This window comes from Mastomys coucha, unplaced genomic scaffold, assembly GCF_008632895.1.
Source record: "Mastomys coucha isolate ucsf_1 unplaced genomic scaffold, UCSF_Mcou_1 pScaffold22, whole genome shotgun sequence".
In the NCBI taxonomy this organism is placed as follows: domain Eukaryota; kingdom Metazoa; phylum Chordata; class Mammalia; order Rodentia; family Muridae; genus Mastomys; species Mastomys coucha.
The window spans coordinates 205,226,967-205,238,954 of record NW_022196905.1 but is presented as its reverse complement, the minus strand read 5'-3'; the positions used below and the strand labels follow the sequence as shown (position 1 = coordinate 205,238,954).

Here is an 11,988-nt window from a genome sequence, read left to right as displayed (position 1 = left end):
GAAAGAAAGAAAGAAAGAAAGAAAGAAAGAAAGAAAGAAAGAAAGAAACAAAGAAACAAAGAAAGAAAGTGCAAGCCAGGAATTTGTTTGGTGGAGGTGATGTTTGGTGATGTGGAAGGGGCTGCCTCTGCAGGCCCATGCTGAGACATCCCTTCCCTCTGAGGTACCCACCATATAATATGAAATAAAGTTTACTCAAGGCATGGGAAGTGGAGTTGAGTAGGAAGTAGAACCAGAGAAAAGCAGAGAGAGAGAGAGGAATAGAGGCCATGAACACATGGGGGGCGGGCAGGGAGAATGGGGAGAAAAGGAACAGAAAGGAAGTGTGGAGGGACAAACTGCCCCTTTTATACTGAGTCAGACATTACTAACTGTTGCCAGGTAACTGTGGGGCAGAGCTTAAAAGGAATGCTAACAGTAAGACTGTCACAGACTGCACTGGACAGTCACTGGGCATGTGCTGTTGACAGAATCAAGAGACACATAAAGAAGAGATATCTGAGGATGTTCCATTATAACATGGCATAGCACTTCTCAGGAAATGTCAATAGATATTAAAACCACATATATGTATATATGTATGTACATGTACATTTCATAATAAATTATATATACTTATGTATATATTCTCTAAAGTAAGGATATGTGTAATTGTAAATATGATAGCCACTAACAGTTACTTATTCTGCATCACAAATTGTACATAATTATATACGATGTGTGTTTTATAGGTGGTAGTATATAGATTTGTTGGTGATAGCATTACCGTATATATGGTAATGATATATGTGTGTGTGTGTGTGTGTGTCAAATATGCTACATATGATGTTACGCTATTGATATTGTCATTAGACAATAGGGCCCAACCATATCACCTCATTTGTCATCTTATAAAACCACACACACACACACACACACACACATACACACACACACATACACATACACACACACAAACACAGTCCATTATTAATCAAAACATCATTGTGATCTGTATGGCATATGCCAATAATAAATAAAATTTGCTTAGGTTTCGGTTAAACATCTTACAGAAGCAGAATACATGGAACAAAGATCAGTGACAGACTAATCATTATCTTAGTGTTATTATTATATTTCTTTTAAAGGTCTACTAAGAGAAGGAAATTTTAAGCTAAAATATAGTAAACAGTAGCTGATTTTTATCAAAAGTTCAATCTATTAAAAACAATAATTCTAAAATAAATTCTTATTTCCTCGTGACTAGAAATGTGCTAAAACTCTTCCTAGGTTTCCAGAACTCTCCATTTGATGGAATTTTGTGTCTCTAAAAGTTATATCAGCAAGGACTTTGAACATAATGGAGAGACATTGTTTCCCTTGTAAAGTTTTACAACCTACTTTTCCACTCCACTACCCTCAGTAATTAGAAATAGTTTATTGCGGATCTTTAGTTAAATGCATTACACTGTCAATTAAATATCAAAAATAATGTGGAGTAATTATTTTTCACAGCCATCCAAAGCAATTAGCAATCTGGTGGTTTATAACATTTCAGGATTCAAAACAGTGCATCTCCGAGCTCCGAGAAAGTAACACAAAGAGAGGTGAGGTGTGGATGGATGAGTTATTACTTTTGTGACAAAATACTCAGCTAAATGGATGTGAACAATATAAACATATTATAAAAATATAAACAGAAGCATAATTTTTTTCATAAAATTAAGTTGAAGGTATGCAATGAAATTCTTAATGAAGCCTGTGGTCTAATATGAGTTAGTCGTTTGTGGCACAGGAGGGGATGGCTGAGCAAAACTGGACTGAAATGGTTTGGCTGAGCAGCAAATCATTGATTCTGTCTGTTTTGAATACACTACTTGAGATTTTAAAGAAACTGATTCACTTAATAAGAAATATGTGCACGCAACAGTTTGCTCTCTTTAGAGAACAAACATTTCTACATTTTCAGTACACTCTGTCCCAGGTGCTCATCATTTTTCAGTTGCATTTCTTGAATTGTGCTAAGTGTCAGTGTAATGAGTATTTTTATTCAAAAATAGAGTGAAATAATATCCGTGACCAAACAGTTTAATCAACAGTGAGCAAACGTTTTGCTTATTTGCTATTTGTTTGAGAAAAAAAAGTCCTATTTCTAACTTTTAAAGTTTTTATACTTTTTATTTTTTAGATTTAAAAATAAGTCCATGAGTTAATATCATTTTAGTACCTATGATGAAATATAGAATTCTTACTAATAAAAAGTGTAATGATGTGATTCATAAAGTTATAATACCACTTGTTTCCTTCCTGGAGTGTGTTTGTAAGGACACCTGATTTCTTCTTTTCTATTCAGGTTGTGAGATGGGATAACCATTTATTGTGTTTTCAATTGTAGTTGTTATAACCCCTTACTCAGTCCACATTTATTGTCAAATATTTATTGACCCTTTATTCATACTGTATATAATGAAGGAGGCAAAAATAGTTCATAAGAAGACTTCATCTTTTATTTGAGCTGGATTTTCCCAAAATCTATTCTAGAAATTTTTAAAGTCAGACTTTTCCAGTTCCCGGATTGGGAATTTTTTTAAAGTAACCATACATTCCTCCTAAACTTTGAGGCCTTACCTGAAATTGGTTTATAAAAATTTTATTTTCTAGCTGGGCAGTGGTGGTGCATGCCTTTAATCCCAGTACTTGGGAAGCAGAGACAGGTGGCTTTCTGAGTTCGAGGCCAGCTTGGTCTACAGAGTGAGTTCCAGGACAGCCAGGGCTACACAGAGAAATCTTGTCTTGAAAAAACATCTCATGGTTTGTCCTGTAGAATAGGCATCTGCTGAGTATGTTGTCTACCTTACAATCAAAGCGTGACCTTATGGGGGAATTTCATATCTATAGGACCTTAAGAGACACACATAAGAGCAAGTAAATATTTAAAGCAAAGAAAGGGACAAGAAGCAGTCTTTGTAGGTAAGGAACTGTTACAAATTCACCCAACAAATGATCTTTACTGCTATTATAAAATGTTCAAATGTTGCATTACAGTTCAAACAATTTTCTTCAACATTGATATTAAAGTAGAAATATCATAGGTGAAATGAGAGCATTGACAGGTAGAAGAGATCCATTATGAGCATCCGTGGCTTCCCATTCCTCTTATGAAATTCTGGAGCACACAGTCAGTCCGTAGGTATAAGAATGTACTGCCAGTCAGGAGAGGAGGCAAATTACCCACATTTATAATTAACCCCAAAGCACTTTAAACTGTAAGCATCATTACTGATATATCAGAATGGGAAAGTGATCATTAAGCATTCGTGTTAATTACGATTTACCCATTGAACCAAGTTAATATGAGATGGAGCAATGAACAACATATATAATGATCACAGGAAATTGGGATTTAACTAAGTTTAATTTTTAATATGCCTCTTCAAGCAGATATTTAATTTAATAAATGGGAGAATGGAGCATTCTCAGTGGATTAAATTGGCAATAAATTAAAATTAAGAAAAAAAGACAAGGCAATTGGGTGTATCTTATGGAGAATAATTTATTTTTAATTTACAAAACATTTATGAAGCACTTTCTCTATACCCGAGACTGTTCTTAGAATCATGATGCAGAAATAGAAGATGCCCTGGCTTAGCATAAGGAGCATAATAGACAAGTATACCTACCCTTATAAGATAGCATGATCAAAGATGCTGAAGAGAATATGGAATACCATGCCAATTTTAAAGGACATTTAAAGTAGTATACAGTATAAGGGAAGGTAGACCTGAGCAGACCCTATAAAAGAATGAGGATGACCCTTGATTATATGTAAACTAAAATCATCATTATTCTAGAATTTTCTGCCCCTACACAAGGCACTACTCAGCTCTTGGTGATACCATGCATGCTGCAGTCTATTCAAATGGCACTGTGTGACAATGATGCTGTTTGAATTAAACAATATGTGTGGTGGACCTATGCAACCTGGCCCACAGCTTAGCCTCCTCTCACTTTATCTCAGTCTAAGGCAGCTTAAACATGAAAACAGAACCCTGTTTCATTAGGAAAACACCTATTTGCATCTCACATTATCAATTAGTTCTTTCTTTAAGTTTGCCCATTTTGTGTCTTTCTCCTTAAAGTACAATTCTCAGTAAAGTACAGTGGCTTATCTAAATGTTCTCTATTTTCATTACATAACTATAAAGGTGAGTGCCCCTTATCCTTGAATTTGAGAACTGGACATGGCTCTTGTCTAAGAATTTGAGGAGATTTTTTTTTCAATTTAAGTTTTATGAGATTTGACTTTATTGCTTAGATAATGTGCTATCAAGAACTATTTCTTTGGTTTTTGAGATAGTTCAGTTATTAAACACACAAACCTGACATCTGAGTTCCGTCCCTGGAATTCACAGCGAAAGTAGAAAATGGACTACCCAAAAATCTCCATTTTGTCTTCCATATATGCCTGTGATCTACCTCTCTCGCATAAACACACAATAACAAGTAAAATAAGAATTAAAAAAAATCAAGTATTACCTCTCAGCTATGGGGTATGACCTCCTCACTACCAAATGACTATCAATAACATTTGATTTCTACAGTGAAAGAAACAGATTTTAAATAGAAGGCATCAACAATTTACCTTCAATATAGTATCCTTTCTCACTGGCTTGTACAAGTCTTAGAATTCATTCTTATTCCTTGGAAGTGTGTGTGTTAATTATTGCACATGTATTTATATATGTGCATGTATATTTAAAGAGTTGTTCTCTGGGTAGGAAATAATAATGCAGTGCTTTACCTCACACCAGCTACTTCACTGAGATAGACTGTGAACATAGCAACAAAAACTTCTTGAGGAATAGAAAAAAAGGACAATGGACAAAAGAAGAGAAAAATTGATCATAGGAAATGAAAACTCAGTACACACATCTACAGTATAACTCCTACAAGTAAGGCTCAGAGAACATTGCAGGAGTGGGGGCGAGAAAGATTTAAGAGCAGGAAGGATGCTATTTGTTTATTTCACCTGGAAATGCCAGGGAAGCTATTACTATGATATCTCAACAATATGGATGCCTGAAAAGGACCAAAATAATGATATCACTAACATGCTATCTTGGAATGTTTACTCTTACGAAGAAATACAGGCAAGAACAACGTCTGATAGAGGAAGAATTAGTTGTCCCCAGGAATGAGCCACTTAACTGATTATTCAATTTATGTGATCATCCCTGAAATGATATGCATACAAGCAACATGGACTATCTCAGCAGGCTCTATTTATTTATTTATGTATTTACACATATATGTAACCATAACAAAGAAAAAGAGGCCAAGGGAAGGAGGAAAGGGAATTGAAAGATGAGCTAATTATATTTTAATTTGAAAACATAAAAATACATTTAATTAAAAAGAACAAATGGAGAAGAAAAAAGAGCAACAAAGAACTGAAGGAGAATTTTAACATATTTAACATGTATGGGAGTAGAAGGAGAAAACAGGAGACAGAATTGAAGAAACAGAAAGTCCATGGTTACAGCCCACAAGTCTGTTGCCTTACTGTATACCTGCATATGCCACTAGTGAACAACTGAAACTGAAAAAAATACCAAACTTATTACCAGCAAAATATAGACATTAATCTAACATAATGCTTGTAAGACTTACATGAAAACTGTGAAACTCACAAAATCAAACAAAACTCAGACCAAGCAGCCAAACAAAAACCTCTCTAAACAATAGCAATGAAAATGTACTTTCACATATGGGAAGACGTAGTGTTGTTAATACATCAGATCTTTCCAGTTTGAGCGACAGATTCAATGCAATTCCAATACAAATACAGGTAAGAAATAGTGTAGTTATTGACAAATGTGTTCTTAAAATTTATGCAGAAGGAAAAAATTCCTATGCAAGCCAACCCAGTATCAAACAGTAACAAACTCACAGGATGCTAATTTTAAAACATAATAAGTTTATACTTATTACAAGTCAGTATATTAGAAAAATAGTAGACTAATAGACATATTAAACAGTGGAACAGAATAGAGGGTCTGTAAAAGCTCAACTCATCTTTGACCAAGGAGCAAAGGAAATTCAACAGTAAAATAACATTCTTTTCCTAAAATGGTCATAGACTAACTAAGCTAAACATATTAAACAAAACAAAACAAAACAAAACAAAACAAAAGACTCTAAAGTAATGCTTAAGATCTACATTTAAAAAAAAAGTATTTCAAAATGGGTCATAAATAAATGTTGAAGCAAGACTATTAAACTTACATAAGAAAACAGAAAAAAATGAGGATAACTGTGTATGGCTCTATATTTCCTGGAACATTGAAGTCAAGATATCTGAAAGCCAAAGAGTTGATAAGTTTGAGTTTATTAAAATTATAAATTTCTGCTTTATGAAGGACTAGTGAAATAGTAAAAAGACAAGCTAAAGACTGGGTGAGTTTTTTTGTAAAATGTATTTGCAATCTAGACTTGTATCTTAAAACATACAGAGCATTCATTATTAAACCTTAACAATGAGAAAATTTAAAAGAAACAAGTAATATAAGCAGAAATATCAAAAAGGAAGTAATAATATACCTGTAAATTAAGTTACAGTCAGATACCAGTGTATACTAATTAAGACTGCCAGTCCTTAAAATTGGCTATTGCTGTCATTAATGTATTTAGTACATGTGGCTGAAGGGGTGTACCTCCTGTGTGAGGAGGTCAGAGGCACTTTCCTTCTAAAATCTGGAGTCTAGGATGGAACTAAGGTTATCAGGCTTGATGCCAAGTGCCTGGGCCTGGTGACCCATTTCACAGGCTCCGGAAGTCCAGCATTCTTATGCGGGCAAAAGTTCACATATTTCATACTCTCTTACAAATGTCAACATAGTTACACATACAATCAAGCCATTGACTTCACAGCTGTTTATAAAACTGATTTTGAATTTTATGTTCTATGAAGGTCCGCACACATTTATTACCATAGATAACCATACACAAATACAATCACCAAAATTAGAAGTGGCAACCATGCCCATCAGGAAGTGAATGAATGAACAATTGGCAGTCGATTCATATAACAACATAGTGTTCCTAAATAAACAAAAATGAATTAGCCATTAAGAGGCACGTGTGTATATTAAATGCAGATTGCTATGTTAAAGAGCCCAGAACCTCTGTTTGTATTCAATATAATGCCTTGACACAGTCACTGGTCAGGCAGTGAAACTGTTCTGTATGACACTGTGTGATTGGATGTTATATTCTACAAGATGAAAATCTCTAGAATTTCACAGCTCAAGGTTATAACTTTCATTTTCGCAGATTAACACATTTAGGAAGGTGGTGACCATAGGATAGGATGAAAAGCAGGCTGAATAATATGAGCTGATAATACCATAAATGTACAGATAAAAAGGCTCATTATAGAAGGTGAGAGAAAATTGTGTAACTTAAGTAGATTTAGAAATGAGCTGAGCCCATAAAGTTGAGGAAAAGGATATTATACATGAACAGTGATCCAGTTCACACAGTTTTCCCTATGGAGATATGAGTCAGTGACATTAATACAATTTTAAATGTATAGTAGAACTAAATATTTAAGTCAATATTTAATAGTATGAACCATGCTTCCTAGTGTTGTAGAGGAAGATTTCAGATTCTTAATCCAAGCAGAAAAGGAATACACTGTGATAGATATGAATTAGGCTTGACTCAGGATAGGGGAATGAATGCTAGGCTGCTGAGGCAAAAGTGGATGGGCGAGTCGGGGAGCACCCTCATAGAGGCAGGGGGAGGGAGGAAGGGATAGGAGGCTTGTGGATGGGAAACTAGAGTGGGGGATAACATTTGATATGTAAAGAAATAAAATAATAAAAATAAAAAACAAGAAATTGCACTACAAGATTGTTTTTAGCTCATCACAAATACATTTGATTTTATATGGAGTTATTCATGAATATACATATAAATATATGTTAGTATGCATACATATTTTCTTTTGTCTTTTTGTTAGTTGGCAAATCAGAGATGCAATATGACTTTGCAGTAAAAGGACACAAAACTCTTTAGATCAATATATGGTTGATTTCTAGGAGCAGGTGGGCAAGAGGAACACAAGATGAGCTTGGGGAAATTCAGAGTGTTTGAAGGTAAGGATGTGTTGAAAAACAAAAGAGACACAAATTAAACATCATTTTGAATCAAAGAGGATAGAGCAACAAAACAAAAATCTCTACTGCTAGCCAAAGCTGGGGAATTTGGACAGAATGGATTAGATTCATATCATAACTCATAGTCAGAAATGGATATCCAGAAGCCTACCCAGTTAGGCTACACAATAAAGGGCAATCAAGGGAAAATAATAAACAAACACTTTCTGCAGAACTATAAACAATTTGTGTAGGAAATCCATTTTAAAGGGCAGAAGGGAACATGACGTCTCCCGTCACTGCATGCTGCTCCTAGCAACTTCCTTATAGAATGAGAGAAATGTAGGACGATAAAAAGAAAAGAAAGACTAAGTTGATAAAACGTACCCTCCCCTCATCCAGGGCAACAAGAGTGGTAAGCTGAGTTACAGTGCGCTAACAATGTCATTCATCCCCCAACTCTGTGACCTCAATCTAATTATTAAACAATTTAAATGAAAGAAATCTTAAGATAGGGCAAATCTGTAAGGTAGCTGACCAGTAATTCTCAAATGGTTAAGGTCATTGACAAAAGATCTAATGAATCTGTGAAAGCTAAGTGGAGTTTCAGGAGATATGGCCAAATGCGATGTGTCCTGACAGGACATTATACCAAGATACTGGATAAAAATAGAAGATGCCCGAATCCAGTATGAATGTACTCAATGACAACATGTGAATATTGAATATCTAGTCAGTATGAGATTTATAATACTAACATATGAAAAGAAGAAAGGGTAGATGAATGAGAATGTGTTATATTCACTTTGCAGTTATTTTCTATAATTCCCAACAGTTCTAAAATAAAACAGTACTTTACTAATGAAACTCAGAGTCTAGGGATACATTTTATTTAAGCAAAATAAATAAATTTAAATACAAAAAGTAGCCATTAGAGGGGCATAAGTTTTCATCAAAATGCAAATAATAATAACTTTAATAAATTCTTCAAAAATACGATTGAGACACTTACTTGGGAGAAAGGTTATAGACAATGGTGGAAATTTTGAATAAAGATATTTTTAGTCTTCTGGAGAGAAATAAATAATCCCAAAAATCTGCCAGAAGAATTTGTATATATCAAGATTCAATATGTGTCAAATTGATATTTTATTCAAACTTTGAAAAACTCTTCACTTTTCTATGGAGAATAAACCACCTTTCACTCTCGCCTTTCTAAGAAATGCAGGTGTTTGGTGAAGCATAGGAAGTTATAGAATTTAAATCCAGTACCTTTGAAGGATATTTTTGCTACATGCATGAAATAATGCTCTTCCATGATATTCTATTTGACAGGGGCATGAAACTGTGAATGTAAAAAAGTGTATAAAATAAAGGCAATTTATTTTTTATTTATTTATTTTTTTAGTCTTCCCTTACAAACACACTGAAAGATACTGGAATAAAATTAGATTATCCATTTTTTCCTTTGTGAAAATTTTTTTTATGTTAAAATTGTTTAGCAGGGCTGTAGTATTATATGTATTTTATATAGATTTATTGAGGTATGTCATGCTGGATAGAAGTTCTGATGATAGTAAATTTGATGTCAGAGTTTTATGTTTTTGCATTTTTAAAGAAACTTGAATGCCAGCAGCAGATTTTGTATAAACCTTTATAATACATGGTTTATTGGGTACAGGGAACGTAGACAATATGACTTCCAAGACACTTTTCAGTTTTCGTTTTCTGAGTGTGATAAAACATTGTGAACAAAAGTAATATGAGGTTGAAAAGGGCTTGTATGTCTTCTTCTTCTAGGACTCAAGTCTATCAGGGAGGCGGGAACTCGAACAAACTGACACAGAAGACGGGGAAGGAAGGTGCTGGCTCACTTCCAGGTTCATACTTAGCTAACTTTGCTGGACAGCCCAAGACTGAAGACCACCTGCTCGGGCTATGGAGCTGCCCACCATGGGGGCATCCTCTTACATTAATTAACAAGACAATCCCCCACAGGCATTTCCCTAAGTCACACTGATCTGCTGAGCCTGCCTTCTCAGATGACTCTAAGCTCTTGTCTTGTTGGCAGTTAAAGTGAAATAGGTTACAGATGAAGATGGTTTCTTCCTTTTTTATTTTTTCCTTTTTCTGAATAATTCAGTTTACACACTGATCACATTTTCCCTCTTCCCTGTCTCTCATCTCACATCCCCTCCCCTACTCCCCATTCCCTTTTCCTGTGAGAAGGAGGACCCCCTTGGGTACCAACCCACTCTGGCAATCAAGTTACTGGTTCCTTCTTGACTATTGTGTTTGTATCTCTCATTGATCATGGAGCATTTATGAAAGGCAATAAATGCGACTAAACAATCTACCCTGAAGTATTTTACATATCTTTCATTAGTCTACTTAAAAAAGGTAACTTCTATGGGATTTAACTGTTGTATAAGTGTGAAGTCTGTGTAGGCAACACTTTAAAATGTCAGCAATAACAAGTACACAACTCTTTAAATTTCTAGGTTTACTTTGAGGCCTTTTATGTCACACTTTATGACATTCTTTCTGATGAGTTTCGCAAAAATCCAAACCATCATATATTACTTTCTCTGCTTTATTCAAGGTAAGGAAATAAGTAGCCTCAATTTCTTCAACTCTTAATATTATTAGTTGAAATTTCTACTGAAATACTCTGTTGAAAAAATTTTAAGTTAGTTTATAAAAAAAAGTAAAGGCAGTCATTCCAGTGTTTTCGTTCTTTGCATCACTGTAGAGTGCTCTGATTTGGTCCTTTCTCTGCTTCCCTCATCTGCACATCCGGCACAACTTTTGCTTGTCCGTCTTTCTTTTATCTCCAAGTAATCCCTCCTGCCACACTGATACTCATGTCACATCTCTCCCATTGCCCCCTTTCCTATATCCTCCCTGTAAGACTGGTTCCTCAACCTCATGTTTTTTCTGCATCCTTCTTCTCCTTTCTTCTCTTCCCTCATTTTCTTTCTTTACTTCTCTCTCCCTTCTTCTTTTTCTATTTCCTCTCTCTCTGCCTCTCTGCCTCTCTGTCTCTCTCTGTCTCTCTCTGCTCCTCTCTCTGTCTCTCTTTCTCTCTGTCTCTGTCTCTGTCTCTGTCTCTGTCTCTCTCTCTCTCTCTCTCTCTCTCCCTCTCTCTCTCTCTCACACACACACACACACAATTTCACCTATGTATGTCTTATGTGCTTAATATGATGTCCAGTTGAATTTATTTTCCTGCAAATAACTATCTTTCCATTTTTCTTAAAAATGAATAAAATTTTCATAGTATATATGAACCAGGCTTTCTTTTTCAACTCATATATTGATGAATATTTAGGCAGTTTGCATGTCCTGCCCTTGTGAACAATGAAGCCATAAATATGAATATGTGAATATATCCATAGCATATTACTTGAGAGTCTTTCAAGTATACACCCAGTATTGGCATACCTGGGTCCTTACATTGTGAACACTGTATCTAAATAATGGCTAGGATATTTATTTCCAAGATGATTCAGGCTTTTTGTTCCTTAGTACTCTTTTTCCATTCCGGAAGTGGTTTTATACAAATTTGTAAAATATTGACAAGAATCTTGGTCATTAACTACATTCAAAATATCAAACTTCGACCAAAGTGATGGATACATTATTATCACTTAGTGACTTCCTGTTTTGGTTTGTTTTGTTTTTCAGACAGGAGCTGATTCTCTGGAAAGTCACTTCCTAGTCTTCTCTCCTAAGTTCATGTTCCTGGGACTTCTCTTCCCTGATCTCCAGTCTTGTCACGAGTACTAAGATAATCCATCAATAGCTCTGTGCCTTCCTACCTGGCCTTGTACTCTGCCTTCTGTGTATG

General features: G+C 34.9%; 1 protein-coding gene across 8 annotated transcripts in view; it reads right to left on the bottom strand.

Annotated features, from left to right (window-relative positions):
* The window catches only part of Marchf1 (membrane associated ring-CH-type finger 1), an 803,111-nt gene that overhangs the window by 334,012 nt on the left and 457,111 nt on the right, over positions 1-11,988 (bottom strand). The window lies entirely within an intron of this gene.